Raw genomic sequence first — 25,073 nt, forward strand, 5'->3', positions numbered from 1 at the left:
CAGATGAAATCCACATTAGAGCATTAGAAAAAGATCAGTCCCTGGGAAATTCAAAAATAACCTCTATAATTTACTACTTGAGTGCAAGTACTTCCTCTACCTTTGGAATCCATTTAGTTCTGGAATGAAACCAACACTTTTCAACAGTATCCCACAGCAAGACACAGCAGCCGATGGGGGGAAAGACACAACCAAGTGCAATGAACTGCAAGAGAAATTTAGAAAGTCCGAACGTCCCTTTTCGCCTATTCCCAGTGGAATTTGACTACCAACATAACCGGTCTGTAGATACAAGACCCCACTCTCTTACCTATGGTCAGAGGAGATGACAACACAGTAGTTCTTTAGCAATATGGTTACACCATCAGTGACATGAGCACAGCTGTGACCTGAGGACCACCCCACCTCAAGCCTCTAGCTTTTCGGCAAGAAAAGAAGAATTCTGATACATATGAAAACTGATCCATTTCAAGGCTTTGTTTTGTTTAAAGCAAATGCCATCCAGTACAGATAAATGCCACAGCTGATCCATTTCTTGTTAAACAAATATTGCTAATAAAGTTTAAATACTTCCTCCCCCCCTCCCTTAAACTTCACTGTGCTGTATTTATTTATTCTTTACTAGCAGTTCATATAAACATTGTACTGAACACAACAATAAAACCCTCTACAGAGGAGATGGAAGTACTTATCAAAGTCAGAAATCATCCCATCAGCAGCCTGCTCTGTAACACAAAACTGACTGGCACGCACAAATCCAAGATCATGTCACAACTCTTTATAGTCAAGCAGATCCGGCCTGAGTAATCTTCTTGAAACCAATCCAACTCCAGAAATCTGGTTATTAAAAGCATATCTCATCTAGCATGTCAAGAGCTGTATTTTGCCAGCCTATCAAACCAAATCCATTCAATCTCTTTCAGGTAACACGCTATTTAGGTGAAAAAGCAGGTAACCGTGTCTGAATTTACATCTCTCAGTGGCAAAGAAATGGCAACAGGCTTGCCTGCAGGCACACCGTGACACATTCTGGAAGTAGAGGAGCTTGGGCAGGTCCATGGCACAACTTGGCGTGACTCAGTGTGCTGAAGACATGGCACCCCCAAGGATCTTGGGGCAAAGCATCTGGGAAACGTCATGCCACAAAAAGCAAAACAAAAGAAAACAAAACAAACAAAAAAACCCAAACAAACAAACAAAAGAACACTTTTGCCACCCCTCCACATGCCCAATGCCACCCTGCATGGTTGCATGTTAGAAACTGAACCAGTGCCTGCTACCATTTCCCCCCTCACGTCGCCCTGCTCCCACCACCACCCCACCAGATAGCATAGAAGAGAGACAGGGGACACCAAGCAGAAAATGGCATCAAAGCAAGCAAGGCATGAGACTGGGGAAAGGAGAACTCCAGGAGAGGCAGCACCTAGCGTGCTGCAAGCAATGCTGCCTGCTGCCAGGCACAGAGACCCTCCTCGACTTCTCCTGCCATTACTGAACGTACCAAGGGAATCTAGGATAAAGCTCTGATGGAAAAACCTATAATATAAAGAAAAAACGGACATATGAAGGGAAGGGGGACTGCAGATAGAAAAGCAGGACGAGGACACACGGAACTTTTTTAGGATGGCAAGCCCAGCTGCAGTGTATGGTACAGAGGAAACAAAAATCAGTCGAGTGTCAAAAAGCCTTTCAACAAAGATGCTACTGGACCTTTGCACATAAGCACCCAGAGTAATTCCACCTCACTCTAACACCAGTTTCTTGGGGAATATTTTTCTTCATATGGTGATAAGCCATATCTCTTGAACACAACTATCAAGATTTCATAAATAAAACTTGCACTCCCTATCGATAGCCCTGATCACACAGCTGCCTGTGTGACAGTGCTCACATTGCCTTGTTTTCTTACAAGTTTAAAGAATTTCTGTTTCCTCACAATTTAATTCATGTGAAACGTTTTGTTCTCAGACCCTGTGTACTTTGAGTTTGCTCTGGCTGGATGCCTCCGTTCTGTTGCCAAGCTTATGCGATTCCAATCAGCAGGATCGCTGCCCAAACAAAACACAATCCCAGATACAAACGCCCTCCAAACTGCAGGGAACTTCAGAGCCAGATGAGAATTTCAGGACTGATCCTCTAACATCTCTCTACACTCAGCCAAACTAAACCCCCCAACCTAAGCAAATCTAAATATACAGGATATTCAGAGGCTAAATTCCCAGTTTAGCCATAATTGCTCAAAACCTGAAGTCCCACTATAGAGATCCACATCAGAGTAGGAAGGAGTCAATATTTCAGGACACTCATAATCATGAAAATAAAATAAGACCTCCCTAAAACGTCAGTGGAGGAGGTAAAAAAAGTCAGAGTATTACAATAAAAAGTTCTTTGATCAGTTTCTACTGTACAGTACCTAAGTTCCAAGTCCATTATTTCAGTGGAAATTTGGCATGTGGATGGAAGAAGAACATATAAATATGTCTGCTTGGATTTGGACTTTTACAGTTTATTGTTTACTTATGACTGTTAAACATATTTTGAAATGAGTTGTAATTTCCAATGCCTGGTGTTCATGGCATATATTTTATACCAGAACAACATTTTTTTAGCATCAACGCAAATAAAGCATAATGACTTTCACCAATGTATCAACTGAGCTGCTCATAAATAACTGCCTCCCAAACTTTTGGCCCAGAAATCACTGTTAACTTTCAAATTTTAATAACTTTGTCACGACTGAACTAGCTCTCATGCTACACAAACCTAATTAACAGATAGCCGTGTTGTGTATTTTGTTAAATGCAATCACTGTAAATGGCATTTACACTCGCAATAAGAACTCTGCCTTTTTCTGCCATCCCATCCCTGATGAGGTTAGTCTTCAAACTACATTCAGAAGTCCAGCAAACAAAGCCAGACTCGGAAGCACAGCTCCATTACTCGGCACTGAAGGAAAATAAAGTCATCCCCATTATCTGCTGTTCAACTTCTCATCACCAGAGCACCAGTACCTCCCCAAAAGCACCGTGTCTGTGTGCAAGGCTGGAATTATAAACCAGATTACAATTTCAAAAGTACCAGTATGCTGGAATTTCTCTGTGCAAGCAGAGGTATTTATCAGCCCCAGCATTTTTCAGAACAAATGGCAATCAAAATACAAGCCCAAGATAAGACAAATGGTTTAAAAAAAAAAAAAAGGGGGGGGGGGCAGTGGAAATGAATTAAGAAATAGGAGCTGACAAGAAGAGAAAGAACAAAATAGGACACGCAGCAGCATAGATATGTCAAGTTCATTCACTTTGATTTTGAGCTGACCCCTTAGCTGCTTTCCAACATATTTTTCTCCTAACATGAGTTTCCAGTAGATATATTATTTGGTATAGTTGGCCCAATATTAAAACAATGGAATCCTGCAGCATGAAGGCGGCTGTTGCTTTTTCAATTTGCTCTTGGAGGCTTTCCAATAATTTCTGTGTCAGAGGATGCTTAAAAAGTTCTTTCTCCTCACTCTGTGTCTGGCAGAGCAAGCCCATCTCATACAATACCTGCCAGACAGACACTGCATTCCCCAAAACAACCCTTTCAAAACCAGCACTTCATTCTTTCACTCCTCTCTCCTTCATTTTTTGCAATAAATCAGTAACTTGTTAAGCAGTTATGTAGTCCAGTGACCTCTCTCTTGCCTTTGAAAGACTTGTTCTCTGAGACAGGGATATGGACTGGATGACATAGGTGCCTGCTACAAATAGGGAATTTGCCCTGATTATTTGCTAGAGGCAACATTGTGCCTAATACTATGCAGAAACAAAGAGTACAAATTCTTGCCAAAAAACCCTTATGTATTGCTTAAATATAAAGCAAATGAACTCTTGATCTAATGAATTCTTGTATTTACAGCTACAAGATAGTGAGAATCCATTCCTTCCTCTAAAGCTGTCCATTTTGTTACTGACTCCTTGGATGCTAATTTACAGCACTGCCTTTTCCAGGTCTGAAACACCCCCAGGATTTAAGCCTGGCATTCCTGATGGTGTCTGAGAGGGTGTCCTCCTACTTCCCATGGACACAAGCCACCTCCAAGTGAACAGACCTGCTTCTTCAGCAAGTCAGCCTTTTTGGAAAGCCTCCATCAGAGTGTATCCTCCTCAAACCTTGCAGAGGGCAAAGAAAGAAGACTGGTGGCTTTAGCCTTCCCTCTCTCCACACATCCCCATGAGCACCATCAGTACATGCTCCAGAGCATCCCCAGGGGAACCACGTCTGGCCAGCACTGCTGTCCCATCACACGCACCTTCCCAAGGAGACTTCCCCGGCCCTAACTGCACTCACAGGCATTTCATCTCCTGCAATATTACTCCTTTCATGCCTCCACCAGCAAATTATTCATCCTGGGGGAACTCTGCCAGGATTTATGGCTATACAAACCTTTGAGCAGATGATGCTGAATATAGACAAAATTTGGGTCTCACTGCAGTGCAAATGCATAACCCCTATCCCCAGGGGGACTTCACACAGTAGTTCTTCCCACTTCTTAAAGCTGTGAATAACAGTAGCACACCATAGAGCCTACATCACGAATAAGGGAGTCTACAGAAAGTGATTAAAAAATACCCTTCTACAAAGTGTCTCATTAATTCAGCAAAGCTTTAGAGTTGGATAATTGACAGGATTTGCACCAAGAAACCTTTACAAAAGAAAATCAAACCAACTCATTTACATTCCTATTCCTCCTGCAACTACCTTACTGGTTAAGCTGAGCCAAAACAGCCAGATGCAAAACTACGCTGCTTTTTCCAGTGCACAATGAGTCAGGTGAAGTGGCTGAGGAGAGCGCTCCCCTTTGCTGGGGCTAACCTACAGCACCCACAGACAGGACAGCCCTCTCATATCCATGTCCTCCAGATATAAAGGTTAAATCTGCATGGTGTTTTCAAGGTTTTTCAAAAGTAATTCATCTTTTCTGATGTTTCCATTTTTCTGATTTTCAAAGGACAAGTCTTTAGCCCTTGTCAAGAAGGGAGATTAAGCTTCTGAGTTTTCGCAACTTAAGTGCCCAAACCCAGAGATACTTAGAAACTCCAGTTTGTCTGTAAAACCTTAGTTTCTTCTTCTTTATTTGTCAGCAAAGTTCAGATAATTTTGAAGAAGCTTAACTAATCCCTCGGCTGAGTATTAAGCTTCAAAATGCTAGTGATTACACACATATATACATATCTATGGTTCTTAGAACAAAGAAAAAAAAAAAAGGCAAATCCCTCCAGAAAAGAACTAAAATATGCACCATGAGATTCAACCAGACGCCCTTATCCCCCCAAGGCATGGTTAATATACTATCTGCCAGTACATATGGGACCAATTAAAAAGAGCTAACTCCTCACACAAGTGCTGCAGCGTCACTCTGGAGGAATCCACAATTGATTGAACAAACTCAAGTAATTCCATTCTGGAAACACGTGCTCATTCATAACCAAATCCCAGTCTTTAGGAATCCCATATGCCATGAAAAAAACATCCCTGCTTCCACAGAAATCTGTGGCAAAACGAATCTGAAGTTCAACAGGAACAGAACTACCCTCATCTCTATTGCTGCTTTACGTGTGCTACTACATGCACCTACATGAAGAATTACTACTTTTTAGAGTAGTAACTAAATTGCTATTTCAGTCTTATAATTCAACATTGCCAATGAAATGAAGACCATCGAATGAAGGAAATATTAAATTGTTTAACTAAAGAAAACAGAAGAACTCAAAACTATCTAAATGTTCCCTTCCAGCAAGACGAGTGGAATTGGAAGGCTTCAGGCCTGGACAAGGATCATCATTCAACCTCTTTACGTTGTGAAAGCTACTTCATCTTTTTCCAGTAATTATACTCTCACTTTTGCCCAATCTGCTCCAAACTTTGTTCGACACAGAAATGACTTGCAAGTTTTCCACACAGAAAACAGCTGCAGAATAAACAATCCCACAGAGCAACAAAGAGGAGCATCCTTATTCTCTGCAGAGCCTCAACTTTCTTCCCCCTTCATTGATAGCTGACCACCATAAACACCATCCATTCTCAGCCACTTTACAACTTAAATAATTTTGCATTGAAAAAAGACAATCAATTTTGAATCTGCAAGTTTTGACTCAACTTTGAGAAATGAAGTTGCAGAAGAAAAAGGAATGTAAAAGAGAGGTGGTAGGGTTTTTTATTATTAAATGTTTCTTGGTGCAAACACTGTCAATTATTGCAAAAAATATTTTAACATGTTTCAGGCTTAGGGGAAATGAAATAATATAGAACATCAACATCCAGGAAAAAGGGCCTGGGCTGTTAAAGCCCTGAGCTTCCCTAGATGCAAATCTAATATATATTCCTGTAATACAACACGATGCAAGTATTCTGAATGCCCATAACATTTACGGTCTCCAGTGTACCTGTGTCAGACAGCTAGTTAAACAGATGTGAAAGAACCAACAAAATTAAAATAAATGTACTGCCTGCCCAGCATTTCCCCACTGTCTTCTTCCTTTGCCCCATTCAATTTAACTTAGAAGCATTACTGATGTAGTTATTCCAGCATCCCTCAAAGCACAAAGAGCTGTAATTCTACAGGAGATGTTAACAAGGTGGCTTTTATCAAACTTGATGCATCTGAAATCTAAATTATTTACCCTGAAAGAGAAGGGAGTCAAAGAATTTAGGGGCCTCTGATAAAATATTAAAGTACTGAATCTTGTGAATACCAATTAGTCTTTACTCTGGGGGGAAAAAAAGCTTTCAAGACAAATATTTCTTTTAATCAAAAAAGGCATGTATTTGGCTGAAAAAACACACACAACTGTGATGCAAAACATTTGAGCAGCTTTACAAATTCAGTCCTCTATAATTATACCAAGACTGCTAAAAATTCCACTTTCAAAACCACCACCACCACAAATAAATAATTGTCAAAATAAATCCAGTAGATTACCATGCAAAAATGTGTCTTCTACAGCTTAATCTTGTGATAATGCTTTTTATAGCATGTCTCTCTGCCCAGATTTGCAGCTTTTGTTATTTGCATTCTAACCACTAAGCACAAGGGTTAACAATCCTATAATTCATTTTTTTATACTTTAAATTCTTCATGCTGCAGCCCTACCAATGGCTTCTCAACTGTGCTTTTCTAAGCAATTTGCATATGTAATGGCCATACAATTCTTTCAAAAAATCTCCAAGCCAAACTAAGTGGTGTCAATGACAGTAATCTGGCCAAAAGAAAAAAGAAGGGGAAAAAAAAGCCTGATTCCGAACATTTACTGATACAGTAGTAACCAGGTAGACTGCAGATATGAGGCAGATGGATGCATGCACACAGGGATTCAATATGAACCTCCAGTGCTGCTTTGGTATAGGTCAGCTCCAACTCTGCAACGGAAGAAGAATCCATAGAAGACTTTTCAAGGGAATCTGTCAAGTTTCCTGGCTTCTTCCACAAAAACTTCTAGGAAAAGTAACTGTCTAGCTCATAGTGTTTATTGCAGTTTCCTACCTTTGGAAAGCAAGGATCATTTAGAAAGTGATTAAAGTAAACACCAACCCATGAGCTACGATCATCAAGGCCAACTACTCTGATGGAGCACCATCATCAGAAGGGAACTGCTGTGGAGAGCTTCTATCGGTGAAGCTGTTCGGCATACAGGGAACAATGCAGCAGCTACGCAAGACTTCCGCCTCATCCCCACTCGCTTCCATCAGAGTTTTCATTACAGCTTGCAGAGATCCTCAAGACTGCCCACTGCAAAGCTTCTCTGCCTACATGCTAGTCAAAAATATTCAGCACAAAATGTTCCATGTGGGCACAAAATAAGGCTTTGCCTCTAGGTCTCCACTTGGGAAGTCAGAGGGAGGTCAGAGGTGAACGCTCAAAATGAACATTTTTCTTCCTGAGCTAGATGACAGAGGGCTGTTTTCTTGCTTTCCAAGTGTTACCATTATTTAAATGAAAGTCTTTAAAAATGTTTGTACTGTTGGTAAGTTACTTGGGAGACCGCAGCAACTAAAATATTTTCATTTTAAGAAAAAAAAAAGTATGTCATTTCAGTCCAGAAGCAAACCTTGAAACAGGTAACCTCAAAAGTGGAGAGTCTGGGCAAGCTGTTAACTGAAGTCACAGATTTCGAGAGGGAACTTTAACTCCATGTCAATTAATCACCGCTAGTTCCCCTCTGACATACCGACCTTTAATCCAACTACACTATTTTCAGTCTTAGATGGCTTTAGGAGCAGAAGGTATCCTTGTTTGATTTTTATTACATTTTGGATCCCAGGTTCTCTGCCTGGAACAGATTTCCAGATGACATTAGAAAAGCCTCCGAAATAACATCAGTCAAGTTTTGCATGCACAGCTATTTGCACAAGCCAGTTCTACAGTTTTACAAGACAATCAGCCAGATAAACATCTGTCTGCTCCATTCTGAGCAGCTGATGAGTGCAGGAGACCTTTGCTCATTCAACAAAGCCTGTTACCTCCTAGGTACAATCCAGCAACCACCATAATTGAAGCGTTCCAAGTTTTGCTTTTTCCTGTCTTTAGGCGCTGGTTCAGTATCACGTGCATCTCAGTGTCATCCACACCACAAGCACAACAGAGAAAATCAAAGGTTGGAGAGGTACAGCATGTACCTGCAGAAACAGGAACTCAAACTACAAACATTTTCTGTTGTTCAAGCAAGTGTATGCAGTAGTTCTCCATAAAGGATGACCATGGGTTTTGACTGTGGCACAATGAAAAACTACATGACAAGCGCATCTGCTTAAACACTGATTTTTAAAAAGAATTAATTTGTAGAAATAAAGGTTAGAAATAATTTGAAAACCATTCTATTCTATTCTATTCACTGCTCCATCACTAGTGTAAAGATTAAAAGGGAACCAGCTTCAACTAGCACATGAAACAGGGCTGTGGTTATAATCCATTTTCCCTGTAGCATCTGTAGAAAAGTGATTAGTTCCAACTCCTGCCCTACAACATGAGCACTTCCACTTTCATGTTTGATCACCATTATAGTCAGAAATTAACAGACTCTGGTGGCTATCACTGATATTTCCAACCCAGCAGAGTAAAGCTGTTCCTGAAGCAGATTTGGGATTGCCTATTCTGCTTACACAGTAGACAAATCACAAATGCAGTTTACTGTGAAGCTGTCAATACTGTTTAACGGTGTGGTACGTATCTGAGCAGGAAAAGAGCGCAAGCATCTTTCTAGAGAACAAATTTGTTCAGCTCCAGTACAGTTTCCCCACTTGCCTTCCTCCCTGAACGTGTACTGCGGTATTTGAGAATGGCAGTAGCACGCAGCTTGTGGACTATTTATTTGCTGAAATACCATCTCAGACGAGATGATTCTGAGGAAGAAACAGGAGAAAATTCTGAAAACAGGGTAAGCAACAAATGCACCATTGAAGATATAACACACACAGGATGCAGGGGTAAATCTCAGTGGTAACTTAGCAGAGATACCTACGGCAACCCATGCCACCTGCCCTAGGTTGCATAAAACACTGCTGGGGTGTTGTTACCCTGTAGTAGGTTAGATTGTAGCTCGCCCGACTGCCCCCATGGCTGCTTCATCATCATCATCAATTGTCACAGAGGGTGGCTGTCATCTTTCCATTTATTTAGCTGTATGTGTACATACATGACAGAAGGAACAAGCAATACAAGGCTCACTTTTCCCCAGCCCATTTGGTTTGGAAGAGAGATTCTTCTCCAGTTCTGCACATGAAGTGCTCTGGCTTCAGCCTCTTTTCCATTTGGCACACAATCAAACCATATTTAGAGGAAATCCAATTCTTCTATAAAAGCTGTATGTCAATAAATTGTGTCTTACCTCTCTTCCCTATCCACGTTCAAAGGGAGAGAACACTGCACAGCTTCCAAAGACATTCCCATTTGAACATTACTTTCCATCTGTACACGTTTCAACTTTTAAAACCGCACTCAGTATGAAAAAAGCACAGCAAAGAAGCAAGGTTGTCTTACCGTATTATATTCACCTAATAATCATGAGCAAGTTCTCAGAGAAGTCCTCCAGGCACAGTTTTAATGTTAAAGCAATTCTTGCTTCATTTTAACCATCCACTGATGCAGAGCTGATAGCCCAACACATTAAAAAGTACAAGGCACTATTTCAAGAAATGCCATAATTTATCAGGCAGAGTTTAGTCACGCTCCACGCAGCAGCCCTGATGCACAATACCAACTGCCTCTGACACTTCCCGAATCCAGCTCTGAAGTCCCTCTGTTTTGGCCTCAGATGCCCATGGTACATGAAGTCACAGGTCAAAGCTTCCTGCTACAGCAATAAACACGTCATCTTCTACCTGCAGTTTTTCCAACAGGCTTAGCTGCATTTAAAAATGCATGAATCCCACTTGAGTGACAACCTCTTCTTCAGGTTAAGTATTTGCACCCATTTAAACAGCTATAAAACTCATTACAGGAAGGATGGTTGGAGAGAAGATAAATATCGGAATGATTTTTTTGAAACTTTATGATGTTTACATAGCACAAAAAGTCACAAATTAGTTTGATTAAGGACTCGAGTCCAAAACAGTGACAGAGCTCTCACTTTGTGCTGCTGGACATCAGTTGTTGGTCAGTTGATTTGATATCCCAGTGATTAGACCCCACACCTTGACCATGCAAATTATAACAGGCAACGCAAGGAATCATTACCTGGGATGGAGTTCAATCCAGTCCCCAATTCTTCTTTTGAGGGACTGTGTTTCACTTCTCACAAGTACTCTCCAACACACAGGAGGTAACAGTCTTTGGACTCACATGATGGGAATAAACCTCCTCTCCTCCCCATCGGTAGGTATCCTTCCAAGAAAACAGGGATCAGAAGAAAGCAGTAAACCCTTCCCAAGCCCTCATTAGGAAGGTGTGTAGTTGGGACCATACAACATAATGGCAGCCAAGTGATAATTCCATCAGGAAACTCAAGTGGTGGCTCTGCTAAACTAGGTGCTACACACAAGTGAGACACTGCAAATCCAGGGTACCTTCCTGATCCACACCGACTCTGCAAAGATCACACTGCTCTGCTTAAGGCTTCGTGTTGCTTTCTGGAAGAAAACCTTATTTTTAAACTAAAACCCACTAGAAGGAGATTAACTGCCCTTAAAAAATACTTAACAACCTCTTTGCTTGTTATCGAGTGGCCCATACATATGCCAGATGAGCACTGTAGACGATGATAATGCATTAAATAAACACTTCTGTTTAAAATCCATAAGCCTACTTATGACTAGTTTGAGACAAATATCTACAGCTTATTCAGTTCAAGAATCCTCTGCTCTCAAAATGTCCATTCAGCAGCCCTGCCAGATACTGTTTCACAATACTACAGGCTCACTTATTCATAAACAAATCATTAACATTCTTGACATAAATCCATAGTGTACAACAAATCCCAGCTATGATAGTGTTTTACTACATTTGCTGTGCCCATCATGAATGGGAGTTCTGTTTCCACCAAAAAAAACCACCCTCAACAAATAAAAGGCAAATTATTCTCTGCGAGAAAACCACCAGGATGAAATGCCTATGCATGGATTACAAACTAATTGTCGAGTTCATATAGTAATAAACCTGGTGTTCAGTTAGTGAAATGGGCTGCCACAATTTATGCAAGCAATTTTCTTGCTAGAACTCTAATAATTAAGAAACTCTGATAGTAAAATACACCTTTACAGACTTTTAAAATTTCCTCAGCTACAACCTTTTACACATCCCCATTTCTACACACACAGGGGCAAGAATCATCTGAAAAATCCCTTCCAAAGCCCTTCGGCGTTCACTCACTGTCAGGGGTTTATTTGCAGCCCTGGATCACACGGTTTCAGCCAAGCCCCAAAATGATCAAGGCCCATTTTTACACCATACATCACAGCTTAAATTAGACTAATTCACATGAACGTAATAGCTTAACTAAGGCATCGGGACCAGGCTGCTTATTCTCTCTGAACACACTCTGCATAGATGGCAGCAAAGAGCAATAGTCTAAATCAGGATTTCCCCCAAAACCACGGTCCACAGGAAAACCTCTGCAGGTGCCCCAAGAAGGCCCCAGCTCGCAGGCAGCATCCCCCTCACCAAGGGGCACAGGGGGCATGGCGGGACAGCATCGCCCGCCCGGGGCGGCTCCGCAGCAGGCGGGATGCTCCCACAGCACCTCCCGGGACAGACCGCGCATCGTCACACAGCACCCAGCCACCGGCAGCAGCCGGCCGCCAGCAAAGCTTCGGAAATCGTGGGGTTAAACCCTCTACCCTTAACTCACTAACGTCTTCCCCACCATATTTAAAACGCCCCCCTGAATGGCCATATTTAAGTAACGAAAAGAAGAGAGTGGAAGATAGTTAAACTTTCTATTGATGCTCTTGGCAGATGAGAATACGCTTGCAAGAGCTGGGCTTCTCCCTGGATTGATAAAACATAAAGCAGACTGCCTTCTGTGCTGGCTGCCAGCTCAGCCCAGGGAATAAAAGATGTTTTCAATTCCGGAAAAAATACACGTGCATTGCAATACTTAGCAAGGCCTCAGTCCTGCAAGAAATCAGACCCTTACTTACTGTGCAGTGCACAGGCCTGCAGGCACTGGTGGCTGCTCGCAGTAGGTCAAAATACGTATATGGCTGAAGTTTTGCAGAAACGAGACCTTTGTTATTGCAAATACATGCACGCTTTTATAGCAGTTACACTACAGCATTTAGTAGGGACATGCCACCTCTTTTTATTATTTCAATTGGCACAGCCTTTCCATTTACATCTTGCTTTAGTTCCAGTTTTGTGATAATTTCACTGCTGTACGCTCACATATGAATGTATACAGCATGAATAGCTCGTGGTCTTTAGGTCTGACTTACTGAGGGATGTTCTGCAACTCAGGAGAGCACGTTTACAGGATCTATTTATGGGTCTCACTCTGTACCCAGCCTTCAAAAACATTTCAAACCTATTTTTGCCAAAGAACGCAGCTACCAAAGAACCACTGGGGCTGTCTAGCCTGGCATTTGGTACCACAGAGGTCACCATCCCTAACAGTTCTTTCTTTCACCCCTGATCTCCCAAAGTTGTAACATAGCTGTTAGTAGGGAACCATCAGGGATGAACCAATGCAAGGGATGAATAAGTTTAGGAACCTTCTCGTTTGCCTCCAGGTTTTCCGAGCATCTCAGAATCACAGTTTTAGAAGTTGCCTGAGACAGTAACAGATAAAAGCCAACTCTAAAAAAGCAACAACAACAATTTAAGGCAGAAAATCACACATAATCACACGTCTATAGAAAATGAGGCACTACAGAAATCCCAGACCATGAGGGTCAGGCTAAAGCGATACATGATTTGAAAGAAGGCAAACAGCTCAGCCGGGAACCAGCAAACGAAATCAGGCAAGAAGTTAAGCAGTCATTTGCAGTACAATACAACGGCAAAATGACACCGAAACCTTAGTGTCAGGACACCCGAGAAAATGGCCACACTGCAGAGCCGCCCAGGAAGCACCTGGTTAGGAAATACAAATACACACCGCACTGCTTTGCTGAGCGGTGGCTGGGAGAGGGCAAGAGTGAGAACAACTAGACTAATACTGGAAAAGTCAGAGGGAAAAGCCTACTCACAGTTCAGAATAATTTCATCCTCCTGAGTTATGGGTAGCTCGGGGGGCTTGTGGGGCAGCTTGCTAAGAGGGAGCAATGCCAGCGAAATACTGACCACAAAGTGTCAAAAGCCCCTACGCTGGCCCATGGAGAACTGCAACTGGCAAAGCCAGACAACAACAGCAAAAACTCTGCGTTAATGGGGAGGCTGAGCAGAAATCCTGAGGACATATGTGTTTGCCACCTTTGATTTCTCATTTTCTGGAAATACCAGTATTTGCCAACCCCAACTTTCCTTTGCCGACTGGTGACAGCATAAAAAACACCTTCTACTCTCTGCAAACCAACAGCTGCACGTCGCCTTATACTGCTAAGAGTTATTCACTAACCTGGTTTAGAAGACAAAATAAACACTATGCTTTTGTTTCTAAAGGCAAAAGCTGGTCATCAAAACCCATCTGTCACTGGCTGTACTCTGAAACACATCTCATGGCAAACTCCAGCTTGCACTTGCACAACCACGTGCGGTGCACACCTCGTGCACGGTGCTCTAGCAGGCACACTGACCTACCCACTTATCTCCTTCAATACACTAATGCTATATTTTGCCCAGTGATCTAGTTCTTTTTTTTAAAAAAAAAAAAGGAAAAAACCCAAGGCACAACTCTTAGGCCCCTGATCCAGCAGCAAAGTCATCAGTATTTTAACAGTCATTTCAAACAGAAGCAAAGCCAAGCCTGAATCCTCAGATTATCCTTTGCAAAATCCCAGCATCGGCATTAGCAAAAGAAAAGAAAAGATCAAACTGGTTGGCTCAGATGGACTGTCATTTCTGTACCTCTGTTTATTAACACTAGGTACATAAAACAGAAAAACTGAATAAGTGCTAGAAAAACATAGTGAAGTTAACCACAACAGCAAACCAAAAGTATGCACCGATCCTTTCCTTTGGCCAGGAAATATTTTCAAGCTGTTTCTTTTACAGCTAGTCACTGGTTAGGAAATGCTTTTTAGACAGAAAAATATTTTCTTTTCCAGAAGACTCCATAAAATCCACACAGAGAGCACAGTATACATTTTGATGAGAATTAATTACTTGTTTACTGTGGTAGTCCAGTATACAGCTAATCCCCACACATTGTCTAAACAACTTATTTCCTCCTCTAAGTGAAGAATAGTCAACAGAAACAAAACAGTTTGATTTTTATAAAAAGAAGCGGCAGAGCCCTGGCAACGCATCTGGAGGCTGTAAAAGAGCTGAAGAGCGACATTAGAGGATACAGGAAGATGTCCTTTGTGCACCTTCCAGATTTTTCTATGTAAAGGTATTCCAGAATAAAATGTTACCAATGGAATTGAGATGTTCTAATATACAAATATAATGTCCTAAGCCCAGAGCTATTAATTCTTAAGAGCTGTGGGCTGTAGTTTATCACTATCATCTAGAAGTGAAGGATGGTTGTAACAGTCAATTCCATTTCTCCCCAGTGACTAAATCATGTACTAGCTAAATCATTTATTAATGTCAAAGGGTGACATTTTTCAATTAAGATAATGAGATTCTGGAGGCTCTGGCCATCTGAACCCTGTTTGTGCATACTCTTGCCAATTAAAAAAAAAACAACACAAAAGGAAGCAGTCTGACAAACTGATTTTACTTAAACTGACTACAAAGTACTAACAATTTAGCATTAATCCCACCACATATCTGTAGCTACATACCCAGAATAAATATTTATGCTAGTAACCACATGGCGTTAGGGGTTAACAAGATATTAATCCAAACATGCACATTAGAAACTGAAATCATCTTGCTCCCCATTGTAACTCTTTACCTCCCCAGGTGAGGACCCAGCCTTCGTCCATCCAGTGCCTCAGCAGATGAATGCACAGCATCTGAGGTCTGGCTGCTCTCGGAGGAGGGGAAAGGGCAAAACAGCCAAGAAAGAAAAACAAGGAAATGCTCATTCACACGGCAGGGAAGAGGGCAGCCTCCCCGCCATCCAAAGCACCCTGCTGATCCTGTGCCAGGTCCAAAGGAGAAGGACGCCTCCCTCCACCAAATACTACCCAGGAATGGAGACATATTCCAGATCTTTGCAAATTCGACCCCTGTCAGTGACCATCCTGCCCATTAGACCCTTCACTGTTAACTTCCAGTGGAGTATCTACAATCTAAGCACTGGTGGCGATGACCATTATTTTTTTTAAGTCATCGCACATCCACTGTTTAAAGTAATTTTTATATTGACCCACTGGCTTGGAAAAAAAAATTCACAAAGAACAACCACACAGTGAAAGTTAAGATAAGCTACACAGGGTAAAACTTCAAAATCCCACACAAGTTCAGTGAAATCAAGTCTGAGAAATAACACTGCATTGGACTAGTTGTTTCAGATGTTACGAAGCACTGGCCAAACTCCACACACTTTCTCTTTGCTTTTTTTTTTTTACTTACAATTAGTTTGCAAGAGATGATGATTAGCTAGAAAAACCACACTCCCTTTTGACCGCCAGGCGTACAAAGCAGAACAGCATTAAATATTTCCTAGAGCAAACGTTGGATCTGTATGCAGGGTGCAGTAAACCACCACGTGGGATAACCAGATCCAGCAGTAAATCACCGCACACCCTTTACAGCACAAACTCTCGCTATGGATCCCCTTAGCTCCTGGACAGATCTATCAAGGCACGGAAGCAACTGAAAGCACTGAGTGACACAGCAGTCTCAGGCAGGCATCTACCTCCCATCTCTCTTCCAAAGCCTCATTCGAAGGCCGGACCCGTACAAACCACCGCGTCCATGAGAATTTTACAAAGCACAAGATTACAGCCCAATTCTCTACGACAGTGTGCACTGCCAGCCCAAATCCCTGCTCTGATGGCAGTGTGGACGTTAGCAACTCTGTACCCTGTTTGTGCCTGTACACAGGGAGGACTAGACAGGACAAAGAGTGTGACAATGCTGCCAAGTATTGTGAATCACCCAGGCAAAGCAAGTGGTGTTATTCTGGTGCAGACAGCATCACACCCTCTGTTCACCAGGGTAATGCCACTGCACAGCATAGAGGATCCGGTACACAACATCACCTTCACATTGTGGGCACTGAAATCACCTCCTTCCAAGTGGAAAAACTGATTACATTAAGAAGGTGATGATATGCTTGAAAGTCATTCCTCCACACCTCCAATAGATGGACAACTTGTGCTGTGTCAGTTTGTTCCCATTGCAAAATAGTCGCCAAGTCCCGCAGAGTGGTCCCGATAGCCCTGCTCCCTCCCTGGCCAGTCAATCCCGTTGGCAATGCAAAGGGAGCCTTCACCTGCTCCTTTAGCTGGAGAGTCCTAACAAAAGGGCTTTAATTAAACTATCTTAAATAAAACTGTACTGCTGCCTGTTGACATCTACTAACTGGGATGCTACAAAGACTGTAATTTTTCTGGAAACTGTATTACACGCAACCATAATGGCTCTGTGTTGATGGCTTTGCAGCACAGTTGCAACGATTAACAGTGACTATCTTCATTATTTGACTCCTCAAACTCACAGCATCGCTTTACTACCAATATGGGAAGTCACATGTGGCACTGGTATGGCACTGTAAGGACTAGGTCATTTTAAAGCAAATGTTTCAGTCTGATTTTATGCAGTTTTATAGCAGGTTGTAAAGCTCAGTAAGGATACCAGTTTTAAAACCTCCCAGAAAGCTGTTTAAAAGTTTTTTAAAAAAATTGGAAATCACCAGATAGATTCTGGGGTAACGGGGAAGAATATGACTGCACTTTCCTGTTGTCCCATGTATGGATTTGAGACTAAGAAAATGTTAGGAACAATGTTTTTTTCCCCAGGATGAGGCAGACTGCTCTCTAACTTCAGCTCTGTAATGAGGGCTGCTGGGTAAGAAACACTTTTTTGTTCCTGAGAAATGCAGAAAAAAATAAAAAGCAGAGTGGGCATTTTAAACCCGTTGAAGAAACAAATATATGAAGTTTTCACAAGAAAATATAAAAATAAGAAAAGGCCTCAGGAACAGACTGGATTCACAAACAAGAAATATGATTTTCAGCTGAAAATATTTGCTGAGGCTCCGAAGCCAGGCAGCAGGCTGCACGCTGTGCCGGGAGGCGGCTGCGGGCACTGTGGGGCACTGGGGCCGACAGCCAGCGATGCTCTGAGCCTGCTGCCGGGGCAGCTGCCACGGCCCCACACCGACCCTCCTGTGAGGGACCCAGGCTCCCTTTTGCCCTCGCAGAGGGGAGGAACCGTGTGACTGTGAGGCTTATTAACACTTCCATAATTATTTTGTAAAGCGGTTTTCCCCCCACCCCAAAGCAAGTGGGCTGTGAGCTCACAGCGTGACACAGACCTTCCTCTGTCTGATACGTAGCAGCCCCTTATCCAAACAGCATCAGGACCCGGTCCAGAGCGACTTCAATAACACACACTTTCCAAAGAGTCATACAGAAACGTTCAGTTCAGCTCTCTTAGACATTAAATCTTGTCACATATATCTACTCTTTAAAAAAAGAAAAGGAAGAAAAAAAATCAGATAAGATTTGGACTTTTAAACTCAATCAGAATAAAAGAAACACAGAGTAACTCCACTGGCATTAGCAATAGCACTTAGATTTATACCAACATTCTCAAGACCTGAATTTGGACCAAAAAAAAGACCCACATATAGAAAGGAGCAAAGTTTATTCCCAAGTGAACAAAATGACATCTCTTCAGACATTAATGGCTTCTGAAATTCTCTAGCTTGATACAACATTAGTGATTTAAATGCCAAACCACATTCACTTGGTTTATCTTGGAAAGCTCCACATCCACGCAAGAACACCCTCAGACCATAACAGAGGAACGAAAGGTCAGGCTGTTACTTCCAGAATCGGTGCAGTAAACTTCAGAACAAACAAGGTATGGGCATTTCACTCATCAGTGCTGCCCACTGCATGTGCCTAGTTTCTAAGATCATGTAAGCAGCATGAATAACTTCTGATGTTGAGAAATAAAAATCCTAACCTAAAAAAAAAATATAAATGCCCTCTGAAAAGAATTTAAACCAACCAGAAGTGAGCTGTTTCAGTGCAAAGTTTCTGCAGACGGGGCTCCCAGGCTGTGCCTGACCCCAGGCTGCTCATGGACCTCTCTGGTCCCCATCTGCTGACCTACTCCTCCCACTCCCAGAAGCTCTACATCTCTACAAAGCATTTTACGTTAGTCTAAAGCCTCCTTAGATTCTGCCTTTCTGACAAACATCTCCAGATGCTTATACCTACGCAGACCTCGCTGCCCCGCACAGCTGGACCCTTGCTCTGACCTGCTGGAGCCCTGTCCCAAGCTCAGAAAACTGGTGGAAGCTTGGCCAAACATGGGGGTGAAATCCCTAAGCTGCAGCTCTGGGATGTCTCTTTCCAGGTGAAGATCTTACCATAACTCATTTCAGCTATCACTTGCAGCTTACAATCTCTTCAAATGTGACTCTCCTTAGGGGAGACAAGCTCCACCACTTCTGCAGCCTGAAACTTGTCACCATTTTAAACCTGAGAAGGATGTGGGAGAGTGTCTTCAAGAAAAGGAACAATTAAGCAGTGACTAACTAGAACTTCAGTGAATACTTTTTCACTGTCCTGAAGTGCCAGGGCTTGTCATGACCCTTGATTATGAAAAGCAGTCATCTCGTTCGTTTAGAGACTGGTCCCAGACTCACTGTGATGCACAGAAAGGCCGCCCTTCACCTCCACAGACCCTGCAGCAAGCCTGGTATTTCTGATGGGGCTATTTCCTACACCAGGCAGGCCCAGTCCCCCCTGGACACCACAAGGAAAGATCTGAACTCTGTCACTGTTGAGGAAAACAAAATCTCAAGTCTTTGCAGTGGGGTAACTCCTTGGAAGCATGCGTCCCATTACCGAGCCAGAAGCTGCAGGATTGCGAAGGGGAGGTACAAGGACTTCCATGCAACCTCAAAGCTACAAGAAAGAGAAAGAACTAAATATTGCAATGCTGATATGCAGGAAAAGGCAACCGCGTGACCCATCTCAGCTCCTGTAGCCTTTCCAACTGTGCAACTCTTCCTTCTATAGCAACTGTATTTTAGAGGTACAAATGTACAACGTTGCCCTTTGAAAATGTTACAAATCCTGGCAGCAAGCTTCAGGCTCTTTAATGAAAAAAGAGCCTCTAAGCACCTGATCAAAACAAAACAGTCACTCACAGACAAATGTTTCCTAACATTCCTTATAAACCACTGAAAAGTTATATCACCATCTCAAATGGCAAGATAAAAGTTAATGGATTCAAAGGCATGGAGGTAAGACTGCATTCTTAAATCTGAGTGATTTAACACACATTTATCAAAGTGAACTGCCCCAACTCGCAGAAAGTAACATCCCTTCTGCAGACCTTGGCACTGACGCTCCACCAAAAAGCATGCGACAGAGAGGGCTCCGCTTCCCCCGTCACCCCAACCACGTATCCCAGCAGGCAGCTTTGCTGGTGGCCGTGCTGCACAGCCGGGGGGAGCCAGGGTCACAAATCCAGTTCCCAAGGGGCAGCCCAGCCAACGAAGGGGAACAGGCTCAGAGCCCGGGTCGACCCCTGTGCCTTGTCCTCGGCTAGAGGATCACCGGGCTTCGGGCATCTCGGGAGTCACTGCTGGGATCGCTCCTTGCTGCCCAAGAGAAAAATTAACGGCCCAGCACTCTAACAGCACTGCACATCCCTCCAGCCGTTCACTTTAGCAGCAGGCACCAAAGTTGTCTTTACTATCAGGATTTTCTCAGACACACAGTACCAAGCTCAATAGGTCCTTTCAGCCTAACTATCGAGAGGACCAGCGTAAAATTTTCAAAATATCCTTCCTTCTGATTCTAACCCAAACAACAGAGCACAGCTGTGAAAACTGAAGCCTGTGCAGATCTGCGCTGTACAGGCTTCTTCTTAAAAGCACTGGGACAAGATTCAAGCTTCTACATTTTCTGATTCAAATTTATAGTCAGGCACAGAAAAGTGCCATGGACTAGGCAAAAAAGAAAGAAAGGGGGAAAAAAAAACCAAACCACAAAGCAAAAAAACCACCCCACATTAAAACTGATTTAATATCATTCAGCAATGCTGGGACTGGCAGCACAGAAAACAATATGGACACTATGGGATAAGCAAGCCAGCCACAGAAATATCTCACTTCATCCTCTGCACATACATGCAGATGCTTCTAGGTTTGGCTTCACCTCTGCCTTAAAATAGCTATGTATGAGAAATCTGTAAATTGGCTGTTTCTGTACCTGAAGTAATACTTCCTCAGACCCCTCGCAAACAATCGCTTGAAAACATCACTCAGCCCATCAGACAACTTGAAATCCCCAGCTGCAAAGCAACACACAGCCAAAATCCTCTCTCCAATGTTTGTATTGATTTATCCCTGTTAATCTGATGCTTAAGACGACAATTTTCTGGAAGATGAAAGAAATCCACTGCCACCTTCCACAGACACGCAGTGCAGCAAGCTGCGGCAGAGGTAAACACTACACCCCAACACCCAGGCAGCTCGGGGAGCTGCAGCTTGGTGTTTGCCTAAGTTCCAAAATGTACTTTTCTGGTCAAAAACCAGAAAAAATCCCAAACATTCCAGATGGAAAAGCTAAACATGGGCAAAAGTTTCTGTTAATAAAAGTCTCAAGTCAGGGGAAAAAAAGATTAAAACCCTGTTTTTGAAGTCTGACATTTTTTTCTAACAATTTTGCTGTTTGTCTTTACGCTCTCCAGCTCCAAGCCTAAGCCAGATGAACCAGCACATCATGACATGACTCTTCTCGTGGTGTTCCTCTCCCCAGCAGAAGGAAATACTAGAAAACTGAGGACAACATTTCTTAACATGACACTAGGAACCAAGTTAAGCATATTAATTTGGACTGGACAGTTTTGATGAATATTAACAGGAATTTTGTTTGCCTGGTTTTTTTAACCAGAATGACTAGAGTGAGGGGTAATTCTCCTGCCCAGTAAACTATACCATTTTCAGGTCAGTGTAATTGTCATCGGCTCAGAAAGCACAGATTAATCCTGACAGCAGGAAAGCTGGTCCCCAGCTTCAGGAAAGCTGCAGAGCTGCTGAGATTCACTCCGAAGAGCCTCCCCCTGCAGCCATCCGGAGAGGAAATGCTGCGTCTGACCGCCCCTTCTGCCTCTAAACACCCAGGCTCAGGGAGGGAATGGAGACCTAGAAACTTGCAGGCTCAGATGATGTATTTGATGTTGCCACCATCACCATGGAGGTCCCATGCCCTTGGTCCCCTGCAGACCCCAAATTCCTCTGTCCTGGCTTCCAGCCAGCAGACACTCTCAGGAAGAAGCTCCATAGCATGGAGAAATGTTTGTGTTAAATGACACTGTAGAAACTTTCTGGATCTCCTGTAACAGCTGGATGGGTGAGATTGCTGCCCTGCTCTACAGCCCAGTCAAGCTCAAAGTTGGTACTGACCCCACCAGAGCTTGGACCAGATCCCACTGCAAGATCTTCAGGGCAGGTACTCCACCAGTGGGACCAGACTCTGAACATCACTTCTCTCCAGGCACTGAACGAGTGGCCAAGTTTTCAGAAGAGCTCAGTCCACCAGGTAAAACACTCTCTGGAAAAGTCTGGCCCTAAACAGAGGCTCTGAATACTTTGAAACTTACTTCAGGGTCATTCTGAAAGCTTCACACAGAACGTATGGAATAACCATCTCTCAAACCCAGAGGGAGCCTGGCACGGGAAGAAAGAGGTGGCCACAAATCTGAGCTTCAGGACACTTAATTAACTTTCTATCTGCTCTCAGTGTTCTTGGCAGTTCCCATCAAATATATCTGGAGAAAATGTTTTCACATGAGGAGACGTTTGAAAATTGTCCAGCATGACACAGACCCAATGCCATGAAGGGGTATGGTGCAAGAGCGGTGACTGCGCCAGTGCTAAGGCATGGAGATCCCAAACTGAACGGCACTGCATTCGCAGCTCAGCTTGGTCAGTAAGACTTATTATTAGTAACTCAGGTCAGAAATGTAGCTGTTAACATTGCCTGGAAGCACAACCAGCCATTAAGCTGTGAGAGGGGAAGCGAAACAGCCCAAAAAAGGCCCCCGACCTGCTCCAGACCTCCCACCCCCTCTCCCTTGAAGCGCTTGGCACGACAGAGCAGGGGAAGCCTGCGAGGAAACAGAGCTGGAACAGGCAAAATTTTTACATTTCCACATCGACACTGGAATTATTACCACTGATGATCATTTTGTCAGAAAAGTGGTTACTATTTAAATGCTTCCAATGAAAACATATATGGAGGTTCTTCAGAAAGACACCACTTCAGAAGCCATCACTGAACTGCTAAGGTAAGGGTCAGTGCAGCAAGATCAACTTAATCATTCTGAGGCTGTGTATAATTTTGTTGAAGCACCATCATTAAAAAGAATATCAAATACCAGCATACACAATTTATTTTTCTTCTTAAGATTCCATGCATCAAAGATTTATATTTGCCACTCCATATTTTCAGTATTTCAGCAGGAAAAACAAATCACGAAAAGCCATATTAAGTCTTCTCAGGATACATTTACAATCACCCACATTTAAAATCTTTGGTTAAAGTGTTCAGATGCACTTATTCAGAAACAGCCCAGAAGACTAACACTACTGTCACTTGTAACTTTTCCAGCTATTATTTGATGTGCAAATAAGTTCAATTATTATACACAAAAGCCCTGGGGGGTGGGGGTTGGGGGGAAGGCAAGTACTAAACATTGCTTAAAGGGACTTTTCAGCTATGCATTTACATGTCTCTGGGCCAGACTCTCATCTTGCTTACACAGAGAGCTAAATCGCAAATGAAGGCACAACCATACTGCTGTATGTGCGAGGATGCTAGCACAAAGCTTCGGCGGCGTAGCACACCTCCCATCGCCCAGCTGAAGGGCTCTCTACTGTGAACGCAATCACGCTTGGAAGGAAACAGTAACGCTCTGGACACACCACTGCTGACTGTCCTGCTGGCTGCCACCAGGGACAAAGAGAAAATAAGAAACAGGCAGTTAAAACTCTGAACTACTTAGACCGAATGCTTCAGTTTGTCTTCCTTCAAGGAAATCACTGCTTTATTTTTTTTTTTTTTATTATTTTTCTTGGTCATCAAAGAGGCTGTCAGCTTCATAAACAGAAACTAGTAGTACACTATAAACGAACCCTTAAGATCATTTCCCAGGGGGCTTTCCACAAGGCAGTCACTGATTTTGATTTTCTTCTGGTCATAGAATGCTTCCCAAAATTAGCATTTTTCCAGAGCCATTCATTTTCTACAAAGAATAAATAATGTAGAAAAAAGAAACTGCCCAAGCTAAGTGGTGCCAGATGAGCTTGCTGGAATCACAGAGCTTTGTTTTAAAGATCCCTGACTGCTATAAAGTCATAGCAACAAACCAGTGCAAAAACTTTGATGCCTTGAAAGATATCCTGAAGCTATACAGTGCCAAAACACTGGGCTGTAATACTTCCCGGACGTTTGCATGCACATGACTCACGCTTAAATTTCAAATACTTTTCACTTTTTCCTTCTTACATAATACTTAATGAAACCAGAGTTCGGTAGTAGTATCGGTCCTGCTATACATGTCTTGCAGCTGTTTCTGCCTAGACAGCTGTTTGCGTGATTTACACTTACAACCTGTTTGTATTTGGTTTAAAAAGGAGGTTTTCCATATACTTTGGAATTGGAAGAAAAATTGGAAAACTGTTGTTTCAACTGACTGTATACTGCATTTTTCAACATACATATGTATCTGAACACTGGACACAGAAAGTTGAGAAGTTGGTTTTGAAAGCACCAGTAGCACCTAAAACCACATTAAGTCTGAACACATGCAAACATTTGTCACAAAACCACTGCACCCTTGATTACCTCGAAGCCATCACACATGTGCAAGTCTGCCCAGAGCTGACTTTTCTTTAGTGAAGAGTTTCAATGTTCCAGACATGGGAAAGGCATTTGATGTGTATACTAGGTGGTAGTGGATGCATGTAATATGCATGTAATGTGCATGTATTTAGCAACAGAGTCTATCATCCCAAAATCTAAAAGTATTAGTAGATTCAAGATGCACAGTTACAGGATATAGTAACAAATCCCAGCAAAACAAGCGATGTGTTTCTGAAGCCTCAGAGAGCAGCGCTCGCAGGCAGGCCAGGAGGTGAGCAGCAACACCCCCAATACTGCTGCTCTCACCTTTTTCACTTCCACCAATAGCTACACTGTTTTTACTGCTATATCTTAATGATATGGAGGTAAATTAGACCAGCAACTCAAAGACTATGGTAAAGCAACTTACACAAACTTATTTCCCATGGACTTCAGAGGGGCTCCACAAGTTACATGATGGCAAAATTAAGCCTCTGGGTTCAGGGAATCAA

The 25,073-nt window shown here is 42.7% G+C and overlaps 1 protein-coding gene across 4 annotated transcripts in view; it reads right to left on the bottom strand.

Moving 5' to 3' along the window:
* Positions 1-25,073, bottom strand: part of PID1 (phosphotyrosine interaction domain containing 1) — a 91,859-nt gene that overhangs the window by 61,300 nt on the left and 5,486 nt on the right. The window contains exon 1 of one of the 4 annotated variants that reach the window (XM_049803198.1): positions 15,474-15,492. The exons of 2 other annotated variants lie outside the window; for them this stretch is intronic. The gene's annotated coding sequence lies outside the window, so the exon portion shown is untranslated. Of the gene's footprint in view, positions 1-2,825; positions 2,845-15,473; positions 15,493-25,073 lie in introns of those variants that run through there. One more of the 4 variants, XM_049803194.1, reaches the window with a different exon arrangement.

This window comes from Accipiter gentilis, chromosome 6 (assembly GCF_929443795.1).
Source record: "Accipiter gentilis chromosome 6, bAccGen1.1, whole genome shotgun sequence".
In the NCBI taxonomy this organism is placed as follows: Eukaryota; Metazoa; Chordata; class Aves; order Accipitriformes; family Accipitridae; genus Astur; species Astur gentilis.